This window comes from Mercenaria mercenaria, unplaced genomic scaffold (assembly GCF_021730395.1).
Source record: "Mercenaria mercenaria strain notata unplaced genomic scaffold, MADL_Memer_1 contig_2814, whole genome shotgun sequence".
NCBI classification, from domain to species: Eukaryota; Metazoa; Mollusca; class Bivalvia; order Venerida; family Veneridae; genus Mercenaria; species Mercenaria mercenaria.
In genome coordinates this window covers 18,859-34,147 of record NW_026460896.1, presented here as the reverse complement: position 1 = coordinate 34,147, position 15,289 = coordinate 18,859, and positions in this window count along the sequence as shown.

Genomic DNA, 15,289 nt, shown 5'->3' with positions numbered 1-15,289 from the left:
TTGCACATTTTTGATGCGCTCATTAGACCTTTAAAAATAAAATGTTGAATGTTTGCCCTTTGCCGATCGCCGACCAACCCATGAAAAATGACCAGACTCAAAATGTTTTACATCGATTTTATCTACAAGATATATTTTATTCCTTCACAGGTATCATTTATAAAAATAATATAAGATAAACATTTAAGCTTCAGAATGATACCAAATTCATTAAAATCGACAAATGTCTTGTTTAATAATTACGAAGTAGTACTTTCCAAAGCACATTCATGACACGCCGATGCAGAAGTCGCCACCATCTTGAAAATTTGAAAACATACATCGGTATGAAAATAACCGATAACCTAGCGATTAAGTTATAAAACCTGATCGAGATTTAAATGAATAAACTAAAAATGCAAACCATTTTATACCTGTATATCAAACTAAAATGAGGGGAGTACACTCACTAATAAATGCACCAGAGGACACCATTTCATACCCCCAAAGAAAACAGAAATAAATATGTTAAGGGGGTATGTGTGCGAACAGGCTCATAATGTATTCAGATTAAAAACCATCCTAGATAATGTAGATTCCTATGAAAAAGTCAACAAAATGAATCTGGCCATTGAATTACTGGATAGGCGTATTAGAAATTGTAACAGAGAATTATCAGCATGTAAATTGTCGAATAATGGTATAGTACACAACTTCACAAATTTATATATTGATAACAACTTATCTAAAATAAAATTAATTTGGCATGTGACTATATCACGGCTTATACATGACCGCAGTGATATTTTGTGTAGACTATGTTGCATTAGTTACAAGTTGTGGCAATTGATACCGTCATTTTTGCCAGAGTATATTTTTGTAATGAACTTGATGGGTAGATGTATTTAATAAGCTAGTTATACACTGTACGGTAAAGTTCATGCAAGTACGACTGAATATCTATATAAAGTTTGAATTGCTACAAATCATTTTTAGCTCACCTGTCACAAAGTGACAAGGTGAGCTTTTGTGATCGCGCGGTGTCCGTCGTCCGTCCGTGCGTCCGTAAACTTTTGCTTGTGACCACTCTAGAGGTCACATTTTTCATGGGATCTTTATGAAAGTTGGTCAGAATGTTCATCTTGATGATATCTAGGTCAAGTTCGAAACTGGGTCACGTGACATCAAAAATTAGGTCAGTAGGTCTAAAAATAGAAAAACCTTGTGACCTCTCTAGAGGCCATATTTTTCATGAGATCTTCATGAATATTGGTCAGAATGTTTACCTTGATGATATCTAGTTCAAGTTCGAAACTGGGTCACGTAGGGTCAAAAACTAGGTCATTAGGTCTAAAAATAGAAAAACCTTGTGACCTCTCTAGAGGCCATATTTCTCAATGGATCTTCATGAAAATTGGTCAGAATGTTCATCTTGATGATATCTAGGTCAAGTTCGAAACTGGGTCACGTGGGTTCAAAAACTAGGTCAGTAGGTCTAAAAATAGAAAAACCTTGTGACCTCTCTAGAGGCCATATTTTTAATGAGATCTTCATGAATATTAGTCAGAATGTTTACCTTGATGATATCTAGGTCAAGTTCGAAACTGGGTCACGTAGGGTCAAAAACTAGGTCATTAGGTCTAAAAATAGAAAAACCTTGTGACCTCTCTAGAGGCCATATTTCTCAATGGATCTTCATGAAAATTGGTCAGAATGTTCACCTTGATGATATCTAGGTCAAGTTCGAAACTGGGTCACGTGGGGTTAAAAACTAGGTCAGTAGATCTAAAAATAGAAAAACCTTGTGACCTCTCTAGAGGCCATATTTTTCATGAGATCTTCATGAATATTGGTCAGAATGTTCACCTTGATGATATCTAGGTCAAGTTCGAAACTGGGTCATGTGGGGTCACAAACTAGGTCAGTAGGTCTAAAAATAGAAAAACCTTGTGACCTCTCTAGAGGCCATATTTCTCAATGGATCTTCATGAATATTGGTCAGAATGTTCACCTTGATGATATCTAGGTCAAGTTCGAAACTGGGTCACGTGCGGTCAAAAACTAGGTCAGTAGGTCTAAAAATAGGAAAACCTTGTGACCTCTCTAGAGGCGATATTTTTCAATGGATCTTCATGAAAATTGGTCAGAGTGTTTACCTTGAAGATATCTAGGTCAAGTTCGAAACTGGGTCATGTGGGGTTAAAAACTAGGTCAGTAGATCTAAAAATAGAAAAACCTTGTGACCTCTCTAGAGGCCATATTTTTCATGAGATCTTCATGATTATTGGTCAGAATGTTCACCTTGATGATATCTAAGTCAGGTTCGAAACTGGGTCACGTGGGGTTAAAAACTAGGTCAGTAGGTCTAAAAATAGAAAAAACCTTGTGACCTCTCTAGAGGCCATATTTCTCAACGGATCTTCATGAAAATTGGTGAGAATGTTCAGCTTGATGATATCTAGGTCAGGTTTGTAACTGGGTCATGTGCGGTCAAAAACTAGGTCAGTAGGTCGAAAAATAGAAAAACCTTGTGACCTCTCTAGAGGCCATATTTTTCACGAGATCTTCATGAAAATTGGTGAGAATGTTCACCTTGATGATATCTAGGTAAAGTTTAAAAGTGGGTCACGTGCGGTCAAAAACTAGGCCATTAGGTCAAATAATAGAAAAACCTTGTGACCTCTCTAGAGGCCATATTTTTCAATGGATCTTCATGAAAATTGGTCAGAATTTTTTATCTTGATGATATCTAGGTCACATGTGCTCAAAAACTAGGTCACTATGTCAAATAATGGAAATAATGACGTCATACTCAGTTCAACACTTGGTCATGTGGGGATAGGTGAGCGATTCAGGACCATCATGGTCCTCTTGTTTAAGGAATAACTGTTTCTTTGGTGTTATTTTTTTTTTTGTTGTTGTTTTGCGTTCAACGTGTTTTTGGTTGAATTTTCAATATAGCTATGTACTGCCCCATTTGTAACAGAAGTAAATGTTTCGTATGCGTACTTTTTGGTGAAAAAAAAACAACAACACAAAAACACGTGTTTTATATCATCGAAAATGAAAGTAACTGACGCGCTTGAACATGCTTCTCTTATCTAGCTGAAGAACAAAATGCCCCTTCAAAAGGTCATATGAGCCGCGCCATGAGAAAACCAACATGGTGCATTTGCGACAAGCATCCGCGCAATCTTGTCAGGATCCATGCTGTTCGCTAACGGTTTCTCTAATTGCAGTAGGCAGTTGACCAGATTGCGTGGATGCTGGTCACAAATGCACTATGTTGGATTTCTCATGGCGCAGCTTATATTTTTATTTTGTCCATAGGTCTACCATGCCTATCAATAGCACAAAAATGTTTTAACATGCCACTTTGGATTTCACTGAACGGCCGAGCATGAGAAATAAAGACGTGAGGATGGAATTGTAAAACTGGTATTATGTTATTATAAAGAATAAAGGCAATTATTAATTTGTTTAACGTAGTCCCTTATGTAGGCGGTTGTCTCAAATTGAAATATGTATATTTTAAATCATTAATTGCATTGAGGAATAATGTTTTACCTTGATCGAAAGGTCACAAACAATAGTGAGCACCAGTCAGTACACAAACATGTATTCATGCTATTTAAAAACAACCTTTTAACAAACGGTTATCATCCAAACCTTTGAAACGATTATAAACAACAGTAACCCATAATGAAAATGAGTTAAATGGGTTGCTATTACGATATCTACGGCTGAAACAATGATACGCACTTGACTTAAGACATGTATTTATTTTACGTCAATGCTAACGAGTAAGTACAAACACATTTTCAGAAAAAAAAGCTGAAAACCTGAAACGGGAATAACTGTTTAATTTGAAGTAAAATTCAGGGTCTTCCATACAAGAAAATACTACAAGTTTTGGACAAAGTTTGTTTTAATATTTCATGTCTGTTATTCAACAATAAAAATATCTGACATCGCTAACTGTGAGCAAACCCCCAAATGACGTTTGTATAGACGCCGCCATCTTGAAATGGACGTCGCGTCATTTTACAATGCAAGTCTATGGGGAAAAACATAAAATCTTGATTTTTAACTTCATTTTACATTTTTTCAAAAAAATGAAAAAGGTGCCTAGAGATATTAACCGTCTGATATTAACGATGTCATTTTTGACAATTTTATATACAGTATAAATAAATTATCGGAGGTCCAAAATTAGGTGGGACAGACTATAGGCGTGGTGCTGGTGCACAGTGTCTCAAATGTTAAGGTTCATGTAAAGCGTTTGAGACCACCGCTTGGTTAAATTTTCTTTTTGGAAATTACACCCAACAGACCCATAATATTCATAACTTATCCTGTCACTTTAGATCCAATAACAAGGTGCCGTAAATTTATATCGATCTATGACACTTGATGAATGTGTCACTTTATGTACCAGCACTTTACATACCACTTTGGACACCTTATGTACCACATATATGATATATAGTGGATGATCATTTTTGTATTAATTTTATGAAAATGTTACATTTTATGTTACTTGAAATGTTTTTTACTAATATCAGAAGTTAATTTTCATAATTATTAATTTAATAAGGTAAAATTTAACTCTTTCCCATAGAAATGTTAACAACATTCTATGGACTTAAGCTGATTAAATCAAAGTTGTTTTCACAGGTAATTATCACATATTCACAGTGCTACACTATGAGATACAATTACTATATATTATATAGGTGGTACACTAAGTGTCAAAGTGGTACATAAAGTGTCTGGTACATAAAGTGACTGGTACATAAGGTGTCGCACCCACACTTGATCACATGACCTTGATCTAAGGCAGGTGATCACGTGACTAGCCAGTCTTTTTTGTCAAGCGTCGCAAAGGTCCGGACGTTTTGGTGTTTATTGTCGTTTCAATAACAGTGTCAGAGTGCATGTATTCATTTCATCCCAATGTTTGTTCTTCACACTGCTTATAAGTCATATGTATCACTACAAATCTGCACACAGATTTGCTTCTAAACTTGTCCAGAATATCTGGTTGTAATTAACTTATCAGACTCATACTGTGACCTTACAGATAATGTTACAATTTAAGGTAGTTCTGCACATTTGATAAACAGGAAGTGATGGCGTAACATCATTTATCCGGAAAACGTAGAATAAAGCCTGGATTCGGTGTACGAAAAAGAAAATCATTATGATTCGATTTTTGTTCTGTTTTCTTAAATTTGTAGATCAATAACAATCTCATTCGGTAAACATTTTGACCAAAAGTAAGCACCCGTAGTATATGAGTAACTCGTAGTAAACAATAACAAACAAAAGGGATGCAACTCAGGAAGTATCTGTTTAAAGGTAGCGACCTTAATGAACTCAAGAAAAGGGTGGCAGGATAAATAGAATAATAGGTTGATGCCATGGATGGAGAGTTATGCGTTTCAGCTCCAGAATTTATCGGGTTCGCCAACGGCTCATCTGATAAATTCTTAGGTCTTACCGGATAACTTTCTCCATCCACAGCAGCAACCTATTATAATTCTCTCTCTACTGTGTATATCATTATATGGAGTTTTTCAGAAGAAGTAGAAATTTCTTCGTGTAGAGGTCAACTTGTTTAGTGATATGTATTTTGTCTTACAATACATGTACTTCAACTGTTCACATATTTTATACAAAATATCAAACTTCTTTTTCAAACATATTTTTCCCTAAGTTTGTTTTTGTTCTGTGTCTTACATACCAATCGTTCTAGGTACTCTGGGAAATGAAAAATAGTTTACCTTTATATTTGTTGAAATACTGCAGTTTTTAGCTCACCTGAGCACAAAGTGTTCAGGATGAGCTATTGTGATTGCTCACCGTCCGGCGTCCGGTCACACTTCTCTTCAAACAACATCTCCTCCTAAACGACCTTGACCTACTGACCTACTTTCTTGTTTTTTAAGATACAGCCTTGAAATTTGAATGACATATACAGTTTTACACACCAATCTTAAAACTGACTTTCAGTGAACACGAATATGACCTACTTTCTTAATACATGTATTTTAGCATCAGTTTGACATTTGAAACATATAGCTCATATTATTCAGGTGAGCGATCCAGGGTCATCATGACCCTCTTGTTTTGTCAGTTTGACAGCTCTACTTTCACTTTCATTTTGCATTGTTTGCAGTTTTTTGAAAAGTACATGATTTGTAACACTTTCAACTCCCAGAGTACATGGAGAAAGATGTTAGACACACAATGATTATAAAAGTAATTCAAGAACATATAATTACACAGACCGTATCGGCAACTAATATACTACACACCAAACTAAACATGCATATTTCCGACATTCACAGGTCAACACACATAAGCAACACATTAACGCCTTCGGATTTAGGAGAGATGCATTGACTCCTAAGTGGAAATGTTCTACAACATATAACATAAGCTTAAAGCTGTGCTCGTTTATAAGTTATCCCTTTCATACAGATGTATATAATTTTTGGACTGATGTGACATATACTTGGCACGTATTTCCTGTTAGTTTCTTTATCCAGGTACCATTTAAGCTCAAGATCTGTGGAGTTATAAAAAATCGAATGCATCACATATGTAGCCCATGCACAACATATATGTATCCATTTCAGTTTTTCGCCGAAAAATATTTTTCTAGCAAATTGATCGCCAAATATTTTTCTTCTGGATGGGGTTTAGCATACGGAAGGTTGCGAGGGCAAAATTAAGCAGGCGCAGGGCAACTAAACAACATATTTCCACCTGTTGATAAAAATGTTGCTATTTTTCAGTTATACTGCTTCATGGAGGATATGTTTTTCTCCGTCATTTCTACAAATACAGGTAAGGTAAATACACTTACATGCTAGGTAATGTATACTCTGTTGCACTGCATCGCAATCGCAATTTTCACAATATTCAATCACAAATGAAATTCTCGTATTTTTCTGCGAAATGTTTATCACATATGTACTACCGGAAGCACAACATATGATTTTAAGCGGTGCCCATTTGGGAATACATATGTTGGATCCCCTCCCGTGTGATTTGTCAAATACTGGTTAATACGTACTGGTCATTAAACATTTTCTGTTAGATTAGGTTACAAAGATATATTATTTTTCTACAAAAATGTCACAATAAGTTGAAAAACTGCTAATTTAACTGAACTTAATTTGTAGAAAGTATTTCATAAACTGCAACAGTAAGCATTTGATTCACAAGTGATAAATAACTAATTAATTATGCCCCCACAAAACGAAGTTTGGGGGGGTATATAGGAGTGAGCTTGGTGGTCGGTCCGTCCGTCCGTTGGTTTTGCATGGTTTCCGGATGATAACTAATGAAAGGCTTGACCGATTTAAATAATTTTTGGTACACAGGTACCAGGTGTAACATCAGAAAATACAGGTCAGGTTCGAATTTGGGGACAGTAGGTCAAAGGTCAAGGTCACAGTGACCCTGAACAGTTAAACGGTTTCCGGATGATAACTTGAGAATGCTTGGGCCTAGGATCATAAATTTTGGTGCACAGGTGTAACATCATGAAATACAGATCAAGATCTACTTTGAGGTCAGTAGGTCAAAGGTCAAGGTCACAGTGTCTTGGAACAGTTTAACAGTTTCCGGATGATAACTTGAGAATGCTAACCCGCCCGCTTAGCTCAGTAGGTAGAGCAGGTCAAGATCGACTTTGAGGTCTGTAGGTCGAAGGTCAAGGTCACAGTGACTTGAAACAGTTAAATGGTTTCTGGATGAAAACTTGAGAACGCTTGGGCCTAGGATCATAAACTTTGGTACACACATGTAACATCATGAAGTGCAGGTAAAGTTTGACTTTGAGGTCTGTAGGTCAAAGGTCAAGGTCACAGTGACACGGAACAGTTAAATGGTTTCCGGATGGTAACTTGAGAACACTTGGGCCTAGGATCATAAATTTTGGTACACAGGTGTAACATCATGAAATACAGGTCAAGATCTACTTTGAGGTCAGTAGGTCAAAGGTCAAGGTCACAGTGTCTTGGAACAGTTTAACAGTTTCCGGATGATAACTTGAGAATGCTAACCCGCCCGCTTAGCTCAGTAGGTAGAGCGTTGGTCTACGGATCGCTGGGTTGGGAGTTCGATCCTCGGGCGAGGCGTATGTTCTCCATGACTATTTGATAAACAAAATTGTGTCTGAAATCATTAGTCCTCCACCTCTGATTCTTGTAGGGAAGTTGGCAGTTACTTGCAGAGAACAGGTTTGTACTGGTACAGAATTCAGGAACGCTGGTTAGGTTAACTGCCCGCCGTTACATTACTGAAATACTGTTGTAAAACAGTGTTAAACCCAAAACAAAACAAAACAAAACTTGAGAATGCTTGGGCCTAGGATCATGAAAATTGATAGGGAGGTTGGTTATGATTAGCAGACGACCCCTAATAATTTTGAGGTCAGTAGGTCATAGGTCAGGTGACCCGGAACATTTAAACAGTTTTTGGACAATAACTTGAGAATGCTTGGGACTTGGATCAGGAAACTTAATCTGGAGGTTGGTCATGTCAAGCAGATGACCCGTATTGATTTTGAGTTCCAAAGGTCATTTAAACCTTTTAAGGACAATAACTTGAGAACGCTTGGGCGGAGTATCATGAAACTTCATAGGGAGGTTGATCATGACTAGCAGATGACCTCTATTGATTTTGTGGTCAGTAGGTCAAAGGTCAAGCAAGTTTGGCTTTGACATTGGCTTAGTTCTGTGATAAGGCCATATTGTGTGTTGGGGGGGTGGGGAGTATAATTCGTCACTCCTGTGACAACTCTAGTTTTTACTGGTATAAATAATTTAATGAAAAATTGCTGTAAACACCTGGACCCTTTCATGGAAGTGGTATAATTGTGTTTCGATAGCAATTGTCACATTGCCTAATTGACACCATGTCTTACAATATACAATAGATTATATGTCGCAGGCCTGTCTATCTAGTCACTTATTAGCTGTCATGGTCAATAATCTCACTGTATAATTGACCACTATTATATGTGTTGATCAGGGATATTGCGTAGGACCAACATTTGAATTGACCAGTACTGTCCATTTCAATGAGTGTACCTAATTTATAGTAATAAAATCTTAAATTAATTTAAAGACCGCCCGCTGAGCTCAGTAGGTAAGAGCGTTGGTCTACGGATCGCGGGGTTGTGAGTTTGATCCTAAATTATGTTATAATATAAGACAAAATCTCTTGTCCAAAAGAGAATAACATGTCTTAAAAGTTTTTTCTACTTATCATGCTTATTATGAACAATTCTTCATGTTAGACCAAGGCCTATGTGACGTAAAAAAACTAAAGCAAAAGTTCACCAAGGGGTGGTTTCAAAAGACTTTACATGAACCTTAAAATTTTAAAACTATGTACTGTGTCATGTCTGGTGAACTGAAACTGTGTCATGTCTGGTGAAGTAGTGTCAGGTTACTCCCCAAGGAGTGACCTCAACTCGTCCAGTGTAGGCATAGATACTGTACTGGCAGGGAGAAGTTTCCATTCTCGCCCTGTTCGTGGGAAGAAGGAATTTGCCAGTATCTGGTCTGTTATTTGCTCCTGGAATAGCCAATGTTGACCACTGGTTTGTGCATCGCTGCTTTGCAGGCACTTGTCTGTGTTGATGTCTACAAGATTGCTGCGGAACTTGTACATCATGGATAACCGATAGTGTTTTTGACGCTACCCAAGGAACTCCCAGTTAAGGTCCTTAATCATATTTGAGACGCATCCTGGGGTCTTCGTAGAAAAGTCGTTGAAGACAAAGCGGGCTACTCTGCGCTGAACCTGCTCAATAGCTTTGATGTGGTTTTGCTGATGTGGGTCCCAGACGATGGCTACATTCTCAAGTGAGGGGCGGACCATAGCCTTGTATGAAGCTTCCTTGACAGGTGGTGTGCTTTCCCTCAGGTTCCTGCGTTAAAATCCCAGAGTCCGACTGGCCTTGCTCGTATTGTTGCCTATGTCTTTCTCCCAGATTAGGCTTTCAGTGATAGTGACTCAAAGATATTTGCTGGCATCAACTACATCAAGTGTTTGGCCATGGAGACTGTATTTGGTCTCTTTGATTTTTAGGCAATAAGGGGCTATTCTGATGTCAGTACACTTAGTGGGGTTGAAGCTCAATTGCCAAGTTTCCTCCCACTTTCCCAGTGCAGCGAGGTCTTCCTGTAGAAGTTGTCTGTCATGATCCTTCTCGATCACCTTGAAGACTGCGCTGTCATCAGCAAATAACTTTGATGATGATGATTAGATCACGTCTGGGAGGTCATTGATGAGGCTAAAAATAACAGCGGGCCGAGTACCATCCTTAGTGGAATGCCGGATAGTATGTCTGCTGTTTCTGACGTGGCAACACCAAGAATGACTTGTTGTTTTCGGTTACTTGGAAATGACTGTACCCATCTCTTAACGTTTCCTCGTAAACCATAGTGATCCAACTTGTGCAATAGGCGGACATTGGGGACTTTATCAAAGGCTTTGGCAAAGTCCAGTAGAAAAGCATCTACCTGCTTCCTTTAGCGATGTTTGAGGCGATTTCTCGGATTGTGGTATGGAGATGTTTCTCACAGGAGGGGCGCTTCGGAAACCATACTGGTTGTTGCTCAAAACGTTGTGCTTGTCGTCAAAGTGCTGCATGACATTGCTGTGTACTATATGCTCCAAGATTTTGCACGTTATTGACGTCAAGGACACTGGTCTATAATTAGATGCATGGTGTCGGTCGCCCTTCTTAAAAAGAGGGACTACCGAGGCATCCCACCAGTCTTGAGGTACTTCACTTAGGTTGAGCGAAAGCTGGAACAGCTTTGCTAAGGCAAGGGCTAATTCTGTAGCAGCTGCTTTCAGGATGAAGGCTGGACGCTCATCTGGACCATTAGCTTTCTTGGTATTGAGGTTCATCAGCAGCATGTGTACACCTTTCCAGTCAACTGAAATGTATGGCATAGATGGTATGCCGCGCTGCCCCATATCTGGAATGTTGGTGGTATTTTCACATGTGAATGCAGACACAAACTGATTGTTAAGAATGTTCGTTCTTGCTGTGTATCCGCTCGGGAGGAAACCATCCATGTTTTTCAAAGGTGCAACTCCAGTAAGTTCTTGTCCCTTGCTTTTGACGAAGGCCCAAAACGTCTTGGAGTTGTCCTTGAAGGTATTTCTTGTTGGCAATGCGTATCTGGTACTGCACTTCTTTCTGCAATCTCTTGTACCTGTCTAGGTCCTGTTTCTGGTTTGATTGTCTGGCTTTTTTTAGCTCTTTGTTTTTATGCCCCTGTAGGGAGGCATATTAGTTTTCAACTGTCCGTCCGTTCATTCGTTAGTTCGTTAGTTCACCCAGCACTTTCAAACTTCACATGCTGATAGTACTTATTGAGTACACCACCCCTACTGACTTTGGGTCACCAGGTCAAAGGTCAAGGTCACAGGGGCCAACGTAAACATTTTGCATGAAGGCACTTTACTCACGAACCACTGCACCAAGGACCGTCAAACTTCACCTGCTGATAGTACTTATTGAGTACAACACCCCTACTGACTTTGGGGTCACCAGGTCAAAGGTCAAGGTCACAGGGGCCATCGTTAACTTTTTGCATGAAGGCACTTTACTCGCAAACCACTGCACCCAGGACCCTCAAACTTCACGTGCTGATAGTACTTATTGAGTACACCACCCCTAATGACTTTGGGGTCATCGGGTCAAAGGTCAAGGTCACAAGGGCCAACGTTAACTTTCTGCATGAAGGCACTTTACTCACGAACGACTGCACCAAGGACCTTCAAACTTCACATGCTGATAGTACTTATTGAGTACACCACCCCTACTGATTTTGGGGTCAAAGGTCAAGGTCACAGGAGCCAATGTTAACTTTTTGCATGAAGGCACTTTACTCGCGAACTACTGCACCCAGCACCTTCAAACTTCACTTGCTGATAGTACTTATTGAGTACACCACCCCTACTGACTTTGGGGTCACCAGATCAAAGGTCAAGGTCACAGGGGCCATCGTTAACTTTTTGCATGAAGGCATTTTACTCGCGAACCACTGCACCCAGCACCTTCAAACTTCACTTGCTGATAGTACTTATTGAGTACACCACCCCTACTGACTTTGGGGTCACCAGGTCAAAGGTCAAGATCACAGGGGCCATCATTAACTTTTTGCATGAAGGCACTTTACTCGCGAACCACTGCACCCAGGACCCTTAAACTTCACGTGCTGATAGTACTTATTGAGTACACCACCCCTAATGACTTTGGGGTCATCGGGTCAAAGGTCAAGGTCACAAGGGCCAACGTTAACTTTCGCATGAAGGCACTTTACTCACGAACCACTGCACCAAGGACCTTCAAACTTCACATGCTGATAGTACTTATTGAGTACACCACCCCTACTGACTTTGGGGTCACCAGATCAAAGGTCAAGTAGCTGTGGGGGCATTTGTCACCATTAGTGACAGCTCTTGTTTTTTTCGAATTCTTCTTTTAATTTCAGTGTTCATCCATGGATTGGTGTGCCTTGATATCATTTTGGAAGGGACCCGTTTTTCGATAGTTGTATGTCTCATGGCCTGAAATCTTGCCCAGGAATCTTCTATGGATGAATCATTCATGTTGATTGTGTCTGATAGGTCCAGTAAATCCTCCCTGATGCCTTAGAGGTCTGCTTTCTTCCATAAAAGAATCGTCCTTCTTGGTGGCTTTGGACATCTAGCACCGATAGTAGTATCGAATAGTACAATATCGTGGTCACTGTTGCCAATAGAGGGCATGGGCTTGCATCGTTGTTTGAAGCTGGGGTGTGTTGTGAGTATGATAACCAGGGTGTTATGTTTTCTTGTAGGAAAGTCGACAATTTACTCAAAGCTGTTGTCTGATATCATATCAAGGAATGATTGGTTGACCCTAGAAGAGTACTGATTTCCAGTTATGGATAGGTTTTCCCAATCTTTGTCTGGGAGGTTGAAATCCCCAGCTATTATGAGTATATTCTTCTTTGCCAGTTTCCGTAATGTAAGAAAATTTTCTTTGCCTGATAAAAGATAGTCTTCTTCTACTTTATTTGGCGGTCTGTAGAATGCCGCAATAGTGATCTTCTTGTCTGCGATGGATAAGGCACTGATCACCTCGGTATGTTGGCTTGTAGTAATGTTACCAAGCTGGAGATGTTTCTTGGGCATAATGAGAATGCCACCATGTGGGCTGTTTGGACGGTCACAATGGAAGGTGTCATACATGTACCTGCGTTTCTAACCATGATCCTTGAAGTGAGGGTTATGCCATAGGCACGAGTATCGGACCTGGGACAAACAAAGTATGACCAGACTGATAAAAACCTTCGTTTAGTAAAAAATATTTCACTGCATATTTTTTCATTTTGGACTTGTTTATCAGTCTGGTCAATTTTTTTTTCCCAAATCTCCCCCATGGAAAATTTTGAAATGTAGTCATTACAGGTATGAATGGTTGCCTCTGGTGCGTTTCTGGGTCTAAATTTTGAGAGAATGTTATTCAATTCTGGTAGAATTTCACCTTATTTCACTATCACCGTGATATCAATTTTCGACAACATAAGGTATAAGTAGTAACAATTATATGAACAAGTAGAAACAGCTCTTGCCAAAAATGGACAAGTAACTCAAAATCAGATTTCCCCTGCACCGATCCTTACAGATGCAGGTCAAAACGTACTCAGACCAAAATGTACCCACATGGTAAAGCTAAAATGTACCCAGAAAAGTCAGAATGTACCAACATTAAAATATAATATACAAATGTATCCATACATCCCATTTAGCAATTACTGAGGCAGATGTTTAATAATTTTGAAGTTCCAGTTAAACAGTATGACATTTAATTGATGGGGTAACTTAACAGATCAAAATAGAATCTTATTTATTATATACCTATATAAATTCTGTAAAAAATCGGCTTGTATTTCACAAGTAATTATGAACAGACAGACAAAAATTTCGTATTGTACCTTTCAAATTCCGTATTGTACCTTCCATATTGTATGCTACCAGACTATTTTCATTAATATGCATGACCCGACATATTTCTATAAATTTAAGAGCGCACATAAAAACTTCAGTAAGTTTCATTTAATATCGATAAACATTGAAGATTTCGTTCAAGATCAAAACGAGAATCAAAATGGTAAAGGTATATAATAAAAGGGTCATTATAACAGTAGCTAGATCTGGGACTTTGTATTTGGCTCTCGTGAATTTTGTCAGGTTGGATCACACTTGGCGCTTGCGCGCCTCGTGAGATCCGATCTGGCAAAATCCACTCGAGCCGAATACTGCATCCCAGATCAAGCTACTGTTATAATAACCCTATTTTCAAAGCAGTAAGAATCCCATATGTAGGAATTTTCCTGATTTGAAGAAAAAAATCAAGACTTGTCTGTGTGAAATGCTGTTACCTTTTAGGAAATAGCAAATATTTGACAGTTGATAGTATACAACATTCAGTGCTGTATATATTTTTGAAGAAAAAACACTATCAAATTTTTATTCTTTGTGGGTACATTTTGACTTTTTCATTTTGGGTACAATTTGGTTTGGGTACGTTTTGACTATAATCCCTCCTTAATTACTACTTTAGAAAAAAACAGTTTTTCCCTTGTTCAGTCAATTCCTTGAATATATTATTTTTCAGTTGTTAATGTAGCAATGCCTATGATGTTGCAGCACAGATCATAAATATTGGGATAATATGGACAAGTATAAAATAAATATGGGTAGTAGGGAAGGGGTGATAATTTTGGACATATTTTTTCCAGCAGGAAAATAGAGTCGTATTTATCAGTATTAGATAATGGTGCTTTTTTTTAGGTGAGATTGATATAACTGGTATCATGTTTATTCTTTACATTTAATAAATCTATTATCTAATCATGTATGTATTTTGTGTCCTGCAATCTGCAATGCAGCATAGCAGTCTGTCAAACCAATTAATGTTAACTTTTGAGTGAAAAAATTCAGATAGTTTTCTGTTTCTTACATTATACACTTAAAAGTTTGTAGTTTACATATTTCTTGCAAACCCTTATCCTGCTAAATTTCTATAATGAACTTGTCCATCTTTCAATTTGGACAAAACCATTAACTGCTAAAAGGGGTGCATACGAAAAAGATACTGACAAAAAATTGTAGAATATTTTAATAGTGACACCCCTGTTATTTAAGATTGTTGATGTCTCCTAACCATCAAATTTTCTTAATGCTTATTGTTTCTTTTTGGCTAGTTTTTTCCAAAAGT